Source organism: Diceros bicornis, chromosome 8 (genome assembly GCF_020826845.1).
Source record: "Diceros bicornis minor isolate mBicDic1 chromosome 8, mDicBic1.mat.cur, whole genome shotgun sequence".
Taxonomy (NCBI): domain Eukaryota; kingdom Metazoa; phylum Chordata; class Mammalia; order Perissodactyla; family Rhinocerotidae; genus Diceros; species Diceros bicornis.
In genome coordinates, this window is record NC_080747.1 from 19,409,024 (window position 1) to 19,425,088 (window position 16,065).

Genomic DNA, 16,065 nt, shown 5'->3' on the forward strand with positions numbered 1-16,065 from the left:
CTAGAGAACACTCATTAAGAGTCCCGAGGCTGATGATAGACTCCCCGTCTCAGGCCCTGCACTTCTGCTGTCAGCTGCTGATTTCTCTGAATTCCGACCGCCAGCATTAGCTGTGGAGGCTGAGCCGGGCTTCCCCCGCTGCCAGAAAAGGAGGAGAAAGACATCTGCCACTGTCGTGAGTCACCTGTTACTTACCTTGGTGACTCACTCTCTCAGGGAGGGCCAGAAGAGAACAGCTCCTGGAAGGGCATGAGTGTGGGTGTGCATGATGTGTCCACTCACTGTGTCCACAGACAGGCCCTGGGCCCTCCTGTGAGACTGACACTCTGCTAGGTACAGGGCATCAGGTGCCGAGTAAGCAAAACCTCTGTTTCGCCCTCCCGGAAGCCACAGTTTAATGAGGTGAACAGACTAACAAAGAGGAAATTGCAGTGCGATATGATAAATGCCAAGGAAGGAATAACTATGGGTTCTATGTACATCTGACTCAGATTTTAAGAAATGGGCAAGAAAGAAGCAGGACGTGCCTGCTGGAAAAGGTGACTGACAAGTTCACAGAAGATTCCCATCTGTTCCAGTCAGACTGTCCCAGTCAGAGGAAACAGTCTATGCAAAAGTCCAGAGGTGCAAGGGAACCCTCACTTACTCATCCCTTCACTTTTTCACTAACCATTCACTGAGCACCTACTATGGACTAGCACTACCCTAGGTGTCACAGAACCAGCCCTGCCCTCACAGGGCTTACATTCCAATGGACTTCAGGGAATTACAAATTCATTCTGTATAACTGGAGCATAGTGGGGGGGCGAGGGATAAGAGCCGAGGCTGGAGAAGTACGCACAGCTTAGCCAACGTCACATTTAGGATTTGACTTTATGCTGAGTGCCACTGTGTATGTGTGTGTGTGTGCACATGTGTATATTGTGGGAGCTATCTGGTATCAGAACAGATTCCCACAGATCTGGCCTGACTTGAAGTCGTTGGAAAAGGTACGTAGTAATGTTTACCGAGTCATAACCTGGCCAAACTGCGTAAGTGAGCAGTGTATCCTGCCCTGAAGGGTAACACTAGTACTTCCCCTACACACCCAACTTTCTCTCATACCACTCATCACTCCAAATCCTTTACTTGATCACAACACTTTCCCCATGGACCCTCATGGTACCACCATGGTACCTCACCCTGCACTCCCACTTTCTGATGGTGCTGGCTCCACCAGGACCACCTTCTACAACTGCACTGTAGTGAAATGAGCATGGAGAGAGGGTCAGACCTGCATTCCAATCTGAGCAAGGTGCTTGGTAATGATAGTAGTCACCATTCTTGGCATCTATTGAGCATCTAATATATGCCAGGCATTTGACATGCATTAACGCATTCAGACATCACAATAACACTACCAAGGTGGGTACTATTACGACCTCAATTTTACAAAGAAGGAAACTAAGGCAAAGACAGGTTCAGAAACTTGCATGTGGCCACATGACTGGTAAAATGGTAGTGCCCCGAGCCAACCCCAGGAAATATTAACCACTGAGCTATCCTACCTCTCTTGGGTGCTGTGGTTTCCTCAGCTTCAAAGTGGATATAGTAAACTGATGTTTGGTAAGGATTAAATGAGGAACTTCAGTGCCCACCACAGTACACACTCAAGAAATAGTCATTTCCTCTGTCTGTCCCAATCCTCTCTGTTGCAGAGCCCAGGTCAAATTGGTGTTTTTTCATGAAGTCTTTTCCAGACATTGAGTCTACATTGACATGTTCCTTCTTTGAAATCCCCTCCAGCTCAGAATATCTGCCATTAATGTTGGTCCTGGTCATACTGTTTTGCATTGTTATTGAATTATTTCAAGCTGTCTTGGTTTTTCCAACAACACTGCATGTTTCTTGGGCCAGTAATCAGGTTTTGTCTTCTCCAGTGTCTTCCCCAGAAGCCAGGGCATTGCTAAGGGCACGGGTTTTCAAAATGGGTTGGCAAAATAAAGAATAAGTACATACTATAGGCATCCACATGTGGAATAAATACATGTTGGTAAGGAAATCAAGTAATTTTTAAATTAGTTGAGACAGGAAGAATTTGTACATGTCTTCATCCATTCTGTAGATTTTAAGGAACTTCAAGTTATGTTCTAACCTTTTGTTTAAATTCTCTTTTTTCCTTAAGTATCTATTTTCTTTTAATGTCCATGGGCAAAAATCCCCAGGTCAACAGAGGGAAACAGGGGCTAATTGCTCAACAAATTTGAATGTAAGTATTCATTTTTTACTTTCTGAGGGATGAGATGCCCTCCTACACTCGAGTCAATGACTTGCGCTTGGGAGGAAGCAAGCACATTAATAAAATGCGTAAACACTCTCTACTGGCAATAAATTTTAAGAATTGACCTCATCACATCAAAGTTTACAAGTGGCTTTAGATATCAAGCCCTATAAACTCTAAACTAGAGACAAGGCTGTGTAGCTGAGCAGAAGGAACAATGCATCTGGAGTCCAGTTTGGCTTTGAGTTACAGTTCCATTACTTTCTACCTGTGTGATTTCCCTGAGTGTCAGTCTGCCATCTGCATCAGAGTTTTTTATGGAAGAAACTCATCACCTTGAAAGCATCCCATTAGTATATGGTATTACTGTCATAAAAAGGGCCAGCAACCAACCAAAAGTGTATGGATTAGGAATATGAATTATGCTAAGTATAATGAGGGATGTCAATGACCAGCGAGGGATGTAGCCGGGCACTCTTCGCTGAGTGCACTGCTGGGATTTGTTAGCAAAGTAGAGCCCCTCTGACACATGGGAGAAAGTTAGAAACCAAAGGACATGAGGAAAGGTTTTCCCACCAGTGGGTACCCTACACAGAACTATATCAGGACGTAGGATGCACTTCAGAGCAACAGAAATCTTTAGAAGCACTACACCTTAGTCACGATGGCAAACATATTCAGCAAACGGTCTGTAGATCGCAGTAAAGAACTCTCTTTGTTTTATCCACTGGACTGCTTTGTGGATCAGGAAATGGGGTATTAGAGTGAAAGATCACACACAGACCTTACTCTGTCTTCTGTCAAGACCGCTGGTCTACGCAAAACAAAGCAAAACAGAGAGTTCTTAGATTCCGGAAACCACAAAATTAGAGAGAAAGAAAAGTGGCAGCTCCTCCCTCCCTGTTTGCTGGGACAGCAGAATCATTTCTTAAATGATGGACCCTAACCCTTTGTGTGTCTAGCCCAGCAGTCAGCAAACTACGACCCACAGGCCAAATCCAGCTGACCGCCTGTTTTTGTACGGCCCATGAGCTAAGAATGGTTTTCATATTTTTAAATGGTTGAAAACAACATTAAAAGAAGAATAATATTTTGTGACACATGAAAATTATATACAATTCAAATTTCTGTGGCCATAAATAAAGTTTCCTTGGACCACAGCCATCACCATTTGTTTACATGTGGTCTGTAGCCGCTTTTGTGCTATGGCAGCAGATTTGAGTAACTGCAACACAGACCTTATGGCTGGCAAAGCCCAAAATATTTATCCTCTGGTCCTTTACAGAGTAATTTCGCCAACCCCTTGTCTAGGCCAGTTATGTTTGCTTGCAGTTTGTGAAACTGACCCAACTGGCTGAGCTGCTACCTGATCAAACTCTTTCTGACCTTAAGACTAGATTTCAAACGTGTCCGCCTCTGTTCAGGAGGGTTCCTAGAGCTCCAGAACACTCTCTTCACTCTTGCCTCTAATTTACCATCACCACCTCGATATACATTCACAGCCCCCTACACACACATACCACCCAAATTCTGATTTCTGTTTCCCCAATCTTTGTACTCTCAGATTTCCTCTGTCTCACTATTATATTGTCTTCCATAATCCCTGAACCATCAATATTCTATTTCCTCATCTAATGACAAACTGAAGGAACCATCAAGTATGGAAATATATCACTGGAACTTAACATTGGAAAGCTTCTACCAATTATACTTTCCAGTATTACATAGTTAGCAGTATCAATAATGCCTTATTCTGTCTGTTCCAAAATGCCTGTTTCTTTCTTTTTTTCCTGCCAAACTGGGCCAATTTTATAGATACACTATAATTTTTGTAGGTACAATATAATTTTCACTAGTCTCTAAATGACAAATGCATCACTCCCACTTCATGCCCATTAACTAGCATTTTAAAATAGTCTGTCTAAAGAAGAGACCTAGTTTATCAGACATTATTCAGGATGTGCCTGAATTGTGTCAAAACACATCCTGAGAAGCCGTATGGGAGAAGGCAAAGGGCATCAGACCCAAGTTTTATTTCCTAGAGTGTCATAAACCAACTGTTTGACCTTGGACAAGTCACAACACCTCTCTAGATTTTGTTTTCTTCATTTATGATATAAGCGAGTTAGTTTAGATCATGAAGAACTTTCCCAGTCTCACATTCCCTAATTCTACCCATCAATTCTAATTAATTATTTAGCATCATATAAGAATTTTGAAATATTAATTGGCAGTTTGAATCAGAGTATTTAAGTTGGTGTCTTGTTTTGTTATGACCTGAAAAGCAAGAAGGGGTAATGCTATTTGCCACTAAGGAGTAGGGCTCAAAGTGGGGAGAGGTAGGCCAATTGTTTGTCATTACAAGTCCTTTTGACTCATTTGATATTTTCAAAGAAAATATAAGCACATATTATTTTGATTTAATTTTTAAAAACTTTTAATTAAAGCTAGAAGGAACTTTACTTCCAAGTCATATCTTGACTGATGGGGCTAAATATACTATTGAATTTTAGACATGCATATTGATTTTATAAACATTTCCCAAGGGTGACTGAGAGCACCAAGTGGGGCTAAATGACCCTAAAGTCCCTCCCAATGCCAGATTCTGTACTTCTGCTTCCTCTCGATCCTTTCATTTTCTCTCTGAACAATTCTCAATTCCTGAGCAATCTCCTCACTGGAAACTAGGCAGGTGGAAAGTTTCAACCTTTAAAGTTCATTTATGTTTGAGTTCTCCCAGAACAAAAAAAAAAGATTAATGAGATTAAAATAAAAATATTTTATTTCTTCAAAACCTCAAAAAATCATTTAAAACAGATCTCACATGAGATTTATCCCTTTAGGCTAAAATAAAGCATTAGAGTTTTTTGTTAAGGGAAACATTCCCTCAAACTGAAAGAAAACAGAGCTGTAAGGGAAATACGAATGTAGGCTTTGCAGTTGCAACCATCTAATATAACATTAGAATTCTGCATTTGTGAATTGCTCTAATTTTATGTACATATATTATTCAACAAGAATAGTGTTTCTTTAGTTTTACAGATTTTTTTTCAGTCATTTAATTGGTGACATAATTTCTTGCTCTTATAAATCTGAAAATTAGGAATTCAAACACACACAAAGAGAAACTTGATTCTTAATGGCTTAGCCATTTTCCCCAGTACATTTCATCCCTTCAGTAGTAATCTACAGGCCTTGTGCACTCAATGGTCAAAGATCTCTCAACTATCCTTCTTGAAATGCATACACAAACTTCTGCAGGCAACCTCAAGCAGCCTCAACATTTTGAACCATGACTGTCTGAAAGTTCCCTGGTATTTTAAAAGGCTGAGGGTGACTCAGCCTTGCTCAGAGATGCTAGAGTAACTCAGTGACTGCTGGGAGGGCCCATTGGTGCCAGGGAGATGAAACCATGTAGAAACATTGGAGTGATGCAAATGCACAGGCAATTGTTGGCCAAGTGAGATTTGCTAAAGGACTGTCACTCGGTGAAAGTTCCTTAAAGCACTCAGAGCCACAATGACTAATTTAGTCACAAATTTAAGTCCAGCTAGAGTTGCACTAAACAGATGGATGAACAATAGCTCCAAGGATACCGTGGAGGCCCAGATGTCTTTTAAAATGCTCCCTGATGTCTTCTTTCATTCAATACAGAAAGGTGATCCAGAAAACTTTTAGTGTTTCTGAGAAACAGGTTTCAGAGTATTCCAGTGAATGGTCGACTTTATCCACAATGAAAATTGAGAGAAGTGTGTGGGTCTGTCTTTATGTGTGAGAGAGGTGGGTGGAGTGTTCCTAGGAGTCAAGAGAAGAAACATCAAGCATAGTAGGGAGCTTATATTCATAAGCATTGTTTTTATTTCTGCTTTTCCTTCTCTTGAACTCTGACCCCTCCCTTAACTCACCCCTATTCCTGCAAATCTGAACTTCCAATAGCTGAAACCAATCTCAAGTGAAAAGAGCCAACATGCCCTGAGCACCTACTATGTGCAGGCTCTTTAGGGGTGGTGGTGATATGATGATGAGCATGATGATGACGACGATGACGATGTGATTTTCTTATTTAATCCTCACGGCAGTCCTGGGAGGCAGCTACTGTTATTATCATCATTTTACAGATAGGGAAACACAGAAGTTAGCACAAAGAGGTTAAGTAATTGTCAAGTTCTCACAGCATCTAATGGTCCAGGATTTGGACCATTTAATGCTACTGACTAGCATTAAACTGGCCTCTCCTCTTTACAGGCAATCATGAGGAACTGTTAGTCAACCACGGGTACCAATTTGTGGAATGTGAGTATGTTGGGGTGGCGGAGAGAGGTCAGGGAAGAGCTGTGGTGTGTGGACCCCTTGACATCTCCTGGCAGGTGTCCAGCACCACACCCAAAGAGAGACACGGAAGCAGCACTCAGCCTAGATGTCCAGATCCTCCTCCTCACCTGTGTAGTGGGTTCCGCAAAAGCAAGTGGATTGGCCCAGCAAACACTGGGAAGGGAGGATCCCAGCAAACGATATTTCCAGTACTAACTGGAAATACCCGGAAAAGAAAAGAATTGAGGTTCCTCTCACACAGGGGAAGGAAAATGATAGCCTTTGGGGCCAGAGAGACCTGCGAAGATACTACCTACTACTATCTGTGTGAGCTTGGGCGCCCTACAGAGAACCAACTTGCCCATCCTTCAGTTTCCTCATCTGTGGATAGGAATAATTATATAATTATATCTGCACATTTTCCATGAGAATTAAATATTAACACATCAGCAGCTTATTACCTAAGTTGCCTTCCCGATTTCCTGATTATTTCCTTCTTTATACCATCTTTCTCCATGGAAGTCATTTCTCCCACATTATCCTTTCCCTTCCCCTTACATCCTCTAATCTTACTACTGCAAAATCAGCCTTGTCCTTTCATTCCTTCATAGAATTCTCTGAAATTCTGGATAAAGTGTTCTCCCTCTGTAACTCCCACCAACTGAATATACTTGCCCAGTGCAGTGGGATGCAAATAATTGGATGCTTTGGCCCTTAAGCATCTGTCTGACCAAGTGTTTCCTGCATCCTTAACTCTGTACAAAGAGATGTTTGAGTTTTTTGAACCACAAGCATGAACAGAGGACAATGATTGGGAAGCTCCCACCTCCCTAAAGTGCAGAGAGTACTTTCCCTGAAAGCAGAAGGAAGGAAGATCCTCCTGGTACCCCTGACAGATGCCAGGTTTTTGCTCAGAGATGATACCCAGGTGAGCCCTACACAACCCTTCCCTTCCTTTCCCTTCGAGTCCCAGGAGCCAAGTAGCAGTCTCAGGTGAGAGAGAGAAATGTATCATTTTCCTAGAGGGGAAGACAAATACTCCCCCCTTTGCAGAAACCTTCAGGTTTATATGACCCCATCTCCACCTCATACATCAGAGAACAGGGCTTGTCATCGAGTAATACATCATGCTTTGAAAATACTCTCTACCATCACTGGCGTGTTTCTTAAAAACAAAGAAATTGCCATACGGGCTTCACATTATAGACCAAACAACCTAGTGGTCCATTCTGTTTCCTTGTGAAAATGTGTGATTGGTGATCGTCTCCACCCAGGGTCACCTCCAAAGGCAAGGGATCAAGGCCAACCATCCCACTTTCGCTCAGCAGCTTCTGGGAACCATCACCCATGAAATCTTCACACACTTCTCGAACCTACTTTCATATTGAGAGATGTCCCATGAATTATTCTGTGGATAACTGGAAGAAATAATAAATCTTACAATATATTACTACTACTAGTTCTGCTCCATTGTTAAATACCACTACCAGAGGGAGGGCCAGGTTCTAACCAAGGCCAGTGGTTGGTGAAGGCAAGAGATCTAAAACTGGTACCACACCACTTTGACTAGTTTCTCTACGTATCTCCAAGTTCCTCCTACATTTTTATGTCATATTTCCCACCAGCATGTAACGTAATTTCAACACTACAAATATGTTTTAAAAGTATAATACTCGTAGTGGGTTACTGGGGTCAACTGCTCCCCCGATCCCTACCCCACAACAATGCTTCTACTGCTGCCACAATCATTAACATGATTAAGGTCTTCTTTGAGCCAGGCACGGTATTCATCCCTTTACATTCATTATCTGATTTAATCCTATAAGATACCTACTATTTTTATTCCCTTTTTACAGATGAAAAAAACCAACGCTTGGATAGACAAAGTAGCTTGCCCAATATCAGACAGCTAATCACTGGAAGAGTCAGCCCTCAAACCCAGACGCAGAGTAACAACAAAGCCAGCCCACTCAAATCACAATTTATATATTAATCCTGCCTATTCTTACAAAATAGTTTTCTTAACAGCACAAATCCCTGCCTCTTAGAATGAAAGTCACATGGAATACATAATAAATCACTGGTTATCTATTTTAATTCAATACAAGTTTGCTGAGAGAGGAACTTCTATTGAGTCATCCAACTTGAATTTGTGGGAAAAGCCAGAGAAAGGCAGAGGATATGTTTTGACAGACCTTTCTGCCATAGTTCAGCACAAGTTTAGAGAGCCAGACAGCTAGGTGCTGGTTCTGGTTCTACCACAGACTTGCTGCGAAATCTTGAACAAATCATCCAACCCCTGGGCTCATTTCCTTGTTTGTAAATTATAATAACCCATCTAAGCAGATTGTTGCATCAGATAGTATCTACTGACTTTCAAATGGAAGGGGAGAATTAGGTCTTACATCACCCGACTCACACACACACTTCCTCTCCCTCCATCCTCCCAATATAGTTATTTCATAGATTTTTGTTAAATAAATAACGTTTATGTTATTATAACTATTTAAGTTTAGTTCACTGCTGAGCTATGTAGTGTCTCATAATTAAATTTTCTTTTTTATATACATTTTTGTTTTCCTTAGAGTTAATAATTCTCTTAATTTTTTATTTCCTTTTTTTTGGCCCAGTGACCAAATCTTTGTCAGAGCTAAAACATACCTTTAAATATGTTCAAACTCATCAGATAATGGATCAGTTCCATTTTTTTCCGGGAGGCATCCCGCCAGGAGTGCTTAATCCTCTTGCTCTGATTGGCTTCTCTTCAGGCATTCACTTAGCTGACATCCTAGAGCTCCCTTTTGTTATCATCCCAGGAATATCCTTTGCCTCTCTTTGGGTTTGGATCTGTTATTTCCTGGAACCCATACCATCTTTCTTGTTTTACTCTCTTGTTTTTATGGAGCACATCCTTTAATAACTTTCTGAGATACTTGTAAAGACCTCGCAATCTACTCCAAAATTTGATCAACTTTACATTCATTATCTCAGTCAATCCTATGAGATGCCTACTATTTTTATTCCCTTGGCAGTGAGAGGCAGTAGCTGGATATTGACTTCTAGGTTGAGAATCAGCTAAAATTTTGAATATAATACCCTATTCTCTTCTAGCTTCAAGTCGTGTTTTCCAATGTGATTCTCAATTCTTTGCATATGACCTGCTTTTTTTTTCTTCCTGGAATAGTTTAATAAGTTTTCTTTCTTCCATATATTCTGAAGTTTTTCAGCGATGTGTCTAGGCTTGTGGTTTCATTCATTAGGCTGGCATTAAGTAAGTGGGCCCTTATACCTGTAAACTCATGTCTTTCAGTTCAAAGGAATTCTCTTGTATTATTTTTTTTAACAGTTCCCTTTGCTCCATTTTATCTGATATTTCTTTCTGAAATTCCTATTATTTGGATATTGGACTTCCTGGGCTGCTCCTCAAATTTTCTTGTTCTTTTTTTTTTTTTCTCTCTTCTTTCCTATCTTTTTACCTTGTTTCTCAGAGATTTTTCTCAAATGTGTTTTCCAACTATTCCATTAAGTTTAATTTCTTCTTTCATATTTTTAATTTCCAAGAGCTGATTCTGGTTTTCTGAATATTCCTTCCCATAGTGGCCTGTTCTTATATCATGAATGCAATATATTATCTCAAAAATAAGAGACTTTTTTTTAATGTTTTCCTCTGGTCTGCCTTGCCTTAGTTTTTTCCAATTATTTTTTGCTTCTGTTTTAGTCTCTCTCTTTCACATTAGAGTCCTTCCAGTAATATCTGGTCATCTGCTTCAAGTAAGAGTAAAAATCCAAGGCTGACTGGAAGTTCCAGGAGTGTGGGAAGGAGTTACAAGTGGCTGGCTTTACTGCAGTGTGACATGGTGAGAGCTGACCTTCTCATAGGAGGCCTTTTCTATTGAACTAGTAGGTTTCCCCAGAAAGGAATCCTTTGCTCTCCTCTCTGGCAGAGAATAAGGCAAGCTGCCAACATTTGGAAGAGAAGAGAGAACTGAGGTTTCACTGTTCAGTATGCAGACTTTCACTTGAAACCTCCTTATTTTCATTATTGCATATTACCTGTCCCTCCACGGTGCCTAATTATCCTCAAATCCAAATCTTTTCTGGCTCAACTTCATTAGGATACAAACTATCCGTTCTCTGCCTTGATCTAGTGGGATCTGGTCTCTTTGTTCTTTCCATATACTTTCAGCCTCTTCACCTATTTTCCATTGTACCCCACACCCTCACCTTCCAAGATGCCTGGTACATCCAATTCCTGAGCATTTCCAGAACTTCGCAGTGCAAAACAGTCTGCTTTTTGTTGATTCTTCCCCCTACAAGCTTAAATTTCACTATTACCTTAATGCTGTGCCAAGTCAGTTACCATTTGTTTATTCTCTTTTGAGATTACAAAATGTAAATGACATTTCTTCACTAATGTCACCTCTTTTTTTATTCTCTTTGTCCTTTGGGGTTCAAATCTGTTTTATGTCTTTACTGTCTTTTGTTGGGTTTCAGGTACCATATTAATCCAAAGTATATTTTCCACCATTTTCACTTAATATTATATCAGAAGCATTCTCCCCTACATTAAATACTGAAAACATCATTTTTGATGGCCATACTCATAGGATGTCTAACCATTGACCTACAATTGGAAATTTAAGATGAGTCAAATTTTTATTTTTATAAGCAACATCAAAATAAACGTACTTTTACATAAAGTTTTATCTCTGTCTCTGATAACTTCCTTAAGATCTCCTTCTAAAATAATATTGTCAGGTTTTTAAAAATTAATTAAGTTACTGATACATATTATCTAATTGATTTCCAAAAGGTGGTAATAATTTACACCCCCTAAAAAGGCAGAAGCTGGGTGGGATTTGTCCCATCTTCACCAACAATATTGCTTCTCAAAATCTTTACCAGTTGCGTCTCATTATTGTAACTCATTTTTTTTTCTAGTAGAATGTTGGATTATTTCTTATTTGTGTGAACTCTTAATTTCTCAAAGATATGAAGCCTTTTAGATTAGATTTGTCAAAAATATTTTTCCACTTCATTATTTGTTGGTTTTTTGTTTGTTTGTTTATTACATTTCTGACATAAGGGATTTTTAAATTTTTACATAATAAAAATTATCACACTTTTCCTTTATGCTTAGAAAGCCTTCCTATTCCAAGGTCAGATATACACTATTCTATATTTTCTCCTTTTACTTATGTGTTTTGAATTTTTTACATTTTTACTCATTTCCTTCTGGAATTTAATTTGCAGTGTTTTCTCCTAGTCTGTTAACCAAGTGACTCATCATTTATTGCATAATTGTCAGTTCCTCAACTAATATGGGATCTAACCTTGACCATATCCACACCCTAAACTCTTATTTTTACTAGAGTCTGTTTCTGGTCTATTTCAACCCCATTTGTCTGTGATTCTTACTCCAGAACATACTGTTTTAATTACCATAACTTTGTACATTACAATATCTACTAGAGAAAAGCTTGCTTTACTGCTCTTTTTTTAAATATTTTTTTAGCTCTCTCATTCCATTTATTATTCAAAATGAACCTTAGAATACTTGGTCAAGTTTCCAGAAAATAACAGCAGCAACATGATTTCGATTAGAATTACATTAAATACGTACATTCATTTGAGAAGAATAAAAGTGTTGACAGTATTCCTTCCTCCTTTCCATGAAGATGACACATTTCTCCATTTATCCAAGCCTTCTTTTATGTCTCCTGTTAAAGTTTTACGGTTTTCTTCATATACAAAGTCTGGGGTATTACTCAATAAGTTTATTCCTAGATAGTTTATGTTTTAGTGCTACTTTATCTTCATATTTTCTGACTGGTTATCACTACTATGCGAGAAAGTTATTAATTGTCGTATATTTACTTTATGTTGAATAGACTAACTCAACTCTCATATTTTCTAATGATTTTTTCCATTTTTCTGAATATCTTTGTTTTTCTATGTAGACAATAAGTTTACTTAATAATATAAAAATTTTCATCTCCTCTTTTCTGTATCTTACTTTTGTCCCATGTATCAGTAGGTTGGCATGAATGAAATTGTGAAAAGCATTGTCATGAGCCTGGTCTTAATGGAAACACCTTTACAACAAGAATAATAATTACTAATTTTTACTGAGTGCTTTCTGTATGTTAGTCACTTTGCCAAAGGATTTGGGCATATTATTTCCTTTAATCTTCATAATCATCTTAGAAGAAAGTTACTATTGTAATCCCATTTTAAAGGTAATGAAATGAGGCTTTAAGGCAGAAATATACCCAAGGTTATCCAAGTAGTCAATGACAAAGCAGGATTCAACCTCACATTGTCTTGAATCCAGAGTTCATGCTCATAAGTAATATAACTAATACTATATTTTAGTATTTCAAGTAAGTATGAGTTGGTGATAAGAGTTTTTAAGGATGACTATGAGTTTTTTGTGATTATTTTCGTTTAGAAAGGAGATGGGAGAGAGAAGAGTAAGTTGATTCTAGGCAGATATAGGCACGAAGAGTACATTAGTGGTGCAAGCAAAGTACAACATAAGATGCTTCCCCATTGTTCCTCAAGTTATGTGTGAACACCAAGATCAATTACTGAGGAAAACAACATGTTTCAAAGACAAATGCATCTAAGAGTTTATTATTATTCCCACACAAATAACAAGGCTGTATCATGTGACCTCTTGATCATTTCAGTTTCCAAAAATGTCTCAAGAAAACATTTTGGTCTCATTAGTTCAGATCTTTGATTCACTGAAACTTTGATTCACCCAAAAGGTTGGGGTTGAGGTGATTCATGCTATGTAAGTCACACCTTGGCAAGGAGCTGAGTTGGGGGAGGCAGTGTACCTCCTTTTCCAGTGTGAAGAAAGGAATCCAGCAATGCTAAAAATAAAGTCTCTTAGAGTGTTACACAAAATTATGTATTTCTGCAGCATATCCCGGGATTACTGACTGTGTAATAGCCCTGCTGGACTCCCACCACCGCAAGAAGCCCATGCCTGAAGCATTATGATCGGCATGGAGAAACATGAACATCTTGCTTTTTCACCAGATAATTTCATTGTTGAGGTTGGGGGGAGAAGCTCTTCCACAGAAACAATTATGTAAAAGTTTTTAGCTTTAAATGTCACACTTTTTTAGGAAGGGGACAATTGATTGTGGCTACTTAAGTATTCACTTAAGAACACAATTTTTTTCAAGCTTTAGGAAAGCTTACCCTTGACCAGTGAACAGAGTGGCAACTCGATCTGAGTGGACAAGCACAGGATTGCCCTTCAGACCCAGGTTCTAGTCCTGGTCCTGCTGGGCAAGGCTCTTAACCTGTTGGCCCTCTGTTTATTCACTTGACTATTGGTAATAATAACACTGTTGCTGTTTCCTTCATGGGGCTTCTGCAAGATTGAAAAAGGAGTATAAATGGAAAAGTGCTTTTGAAAACTGAAATACACTTGACATGTGTAAGGAAAGATCCAACAGTTTCCAGGACGTTCTCCCTAAAGAGCAGTCATATTTATTGCTCACCTGAACTCCTCTGAAAAAGACAAACAGTCATCAACAGTAATCGAGTTCTGCAGAGAACCAGCCATTTCCATTTCAATTCAAAGCCCTTGAGGCAGCAAACTTTCAATCCAGGCACTACCCCCGAGTCTCTGGTAAATTTGTCTGTTTTCCCAATATATGTGGCAAGCATTTGAAGAGAAGCATCAAGCTATGCCTAATCATATTATCCTATTAGGCAGAGATAATCACAATTTAAAGGCTAAAGGAGAAAGGACCTATTTTACATGGACTTTATGAGAGGCATTGGAAAGAAATGCTCCGTGATCCCAGGACTACTTGGTAACTCAAGCTTTGGGTCACCACGCGGCTCCTTCCTCCTCTCAGTCCCTTTGGCCAGTCATTTCTTTATACACTGTACAGTGGCTCTGTGTACTGAGGACTGAGCTTAAATTGAGCTTGAGACAGGGGCCATGGAATGATTGAGTAGTGAATTAGATAGAAAATTGCAGCTTTTGCGCCCTAAGTGAGAGAATCACTGCATTCAACCAGCTGCTACAACTTGAGTATTTCTCACTTCTTTTGACATTTTTTCAACAGGGGAACTTGATGTAAAACATATTTGTCTCTTTAGATACTCAAGAGCTGCCTTTTACCCTCAACCTTCCTTTCAAATCTGCCCTCCACATCTCAAAGTTCTCTAGCCATTGTCAGCGTGGATAGTGACCTATGTAAATCAATGTTCAAGAAAGTTCGAGAAGGGAAGCATGTTATAAGTCTGAAACTCTCAAGGTTCATCTGGCCCCAATCAGAATAATCAGCCAAGAATATGGCACACAGGAGTACAGGAAGCTGAATGCACAAGGCAAAGACACTATAGGGAGAATTTGTTTCTCATATTGGTTTTTTGGGTTTTCCACAAAACTGTTTCCTTCCCAAAGGATGGTTGAAATTGAGTCAAATTTGAAAACTATAAAGTCCCTGGATTCATTTATTTGCATTTGTTCACTCATGCATAAGCACAATTGGTTGTCCTGGAACAGGCAGATGAGGGCACTGGTTATGCACAGTAAACTTGATTTCAACACACATGACATCAGCTTTCTCTATGCCTGGTACTATGCTAGGCCCTGACAGAAATAGGGAAATGAATAAGGTTCAGATTCTGGCCTCCAGGGATTGACACATAACTCTGATCCAAGACAGAGTAAGAAAACTCCTAGAAGAGAAACATCAAATGCTTTGGCAGCCTCCCTAAGTGATCTACAGCTTTTTAAAATAAACCCCATGAGCACGGATTAGATTAAGGATAAGGAAAATGCCACAGCAAGCTTCCAACTCTATTCACAATCTGATGCCACCCAGATGGAAGAATTTCTTCCCAGCCTCACTGCCCATCACACCCCAAGACACAACCAGTCACTCACAATTTTTCAAACATGTGCCGAACATTTATTCTTCTAGTTCTTTGTTCACAAGGCTCCCTCTGTCTAGAATGCCTTTTCACCCTCATTGCCACCTAGAAAGCCCTTACTCTTCCCCCTAAGATCCAACTCAGTGATCTGTAGGGTGAAAATGAACAGTGAGATGTCATCCCAAGGTCTCTCCCAGCCTTATATGTCAATGACGTGAATTTAAGAGGTATATCAAACAGTGCACCTTCCTTGAACCATGAAGCCATTCCTGATGCCCTGAGGCATAACTTCTCTCGGTCCTCTGAACTTCCATCCTACATGCTGAGACTGTCCTAGAGCACTGAACATATTGAATTGTAATCAGTTGTTTATCAGTTCATCGTCCCAAGTAGAGTGGGTACAACTCGAGGGCAGGGTCTGCACCTTATCTCATTTTTATTTTATTTAACAAACAGTTACACGGCCATAACTATGTGTCAACACTATTCCAAGTGCATCTTGTGTATTTATCAATTTAATCCTCATAGCAACCCTACGAGATAGATGCTATCATTATCCCATTTTGCACATGAAAGCACTGAGA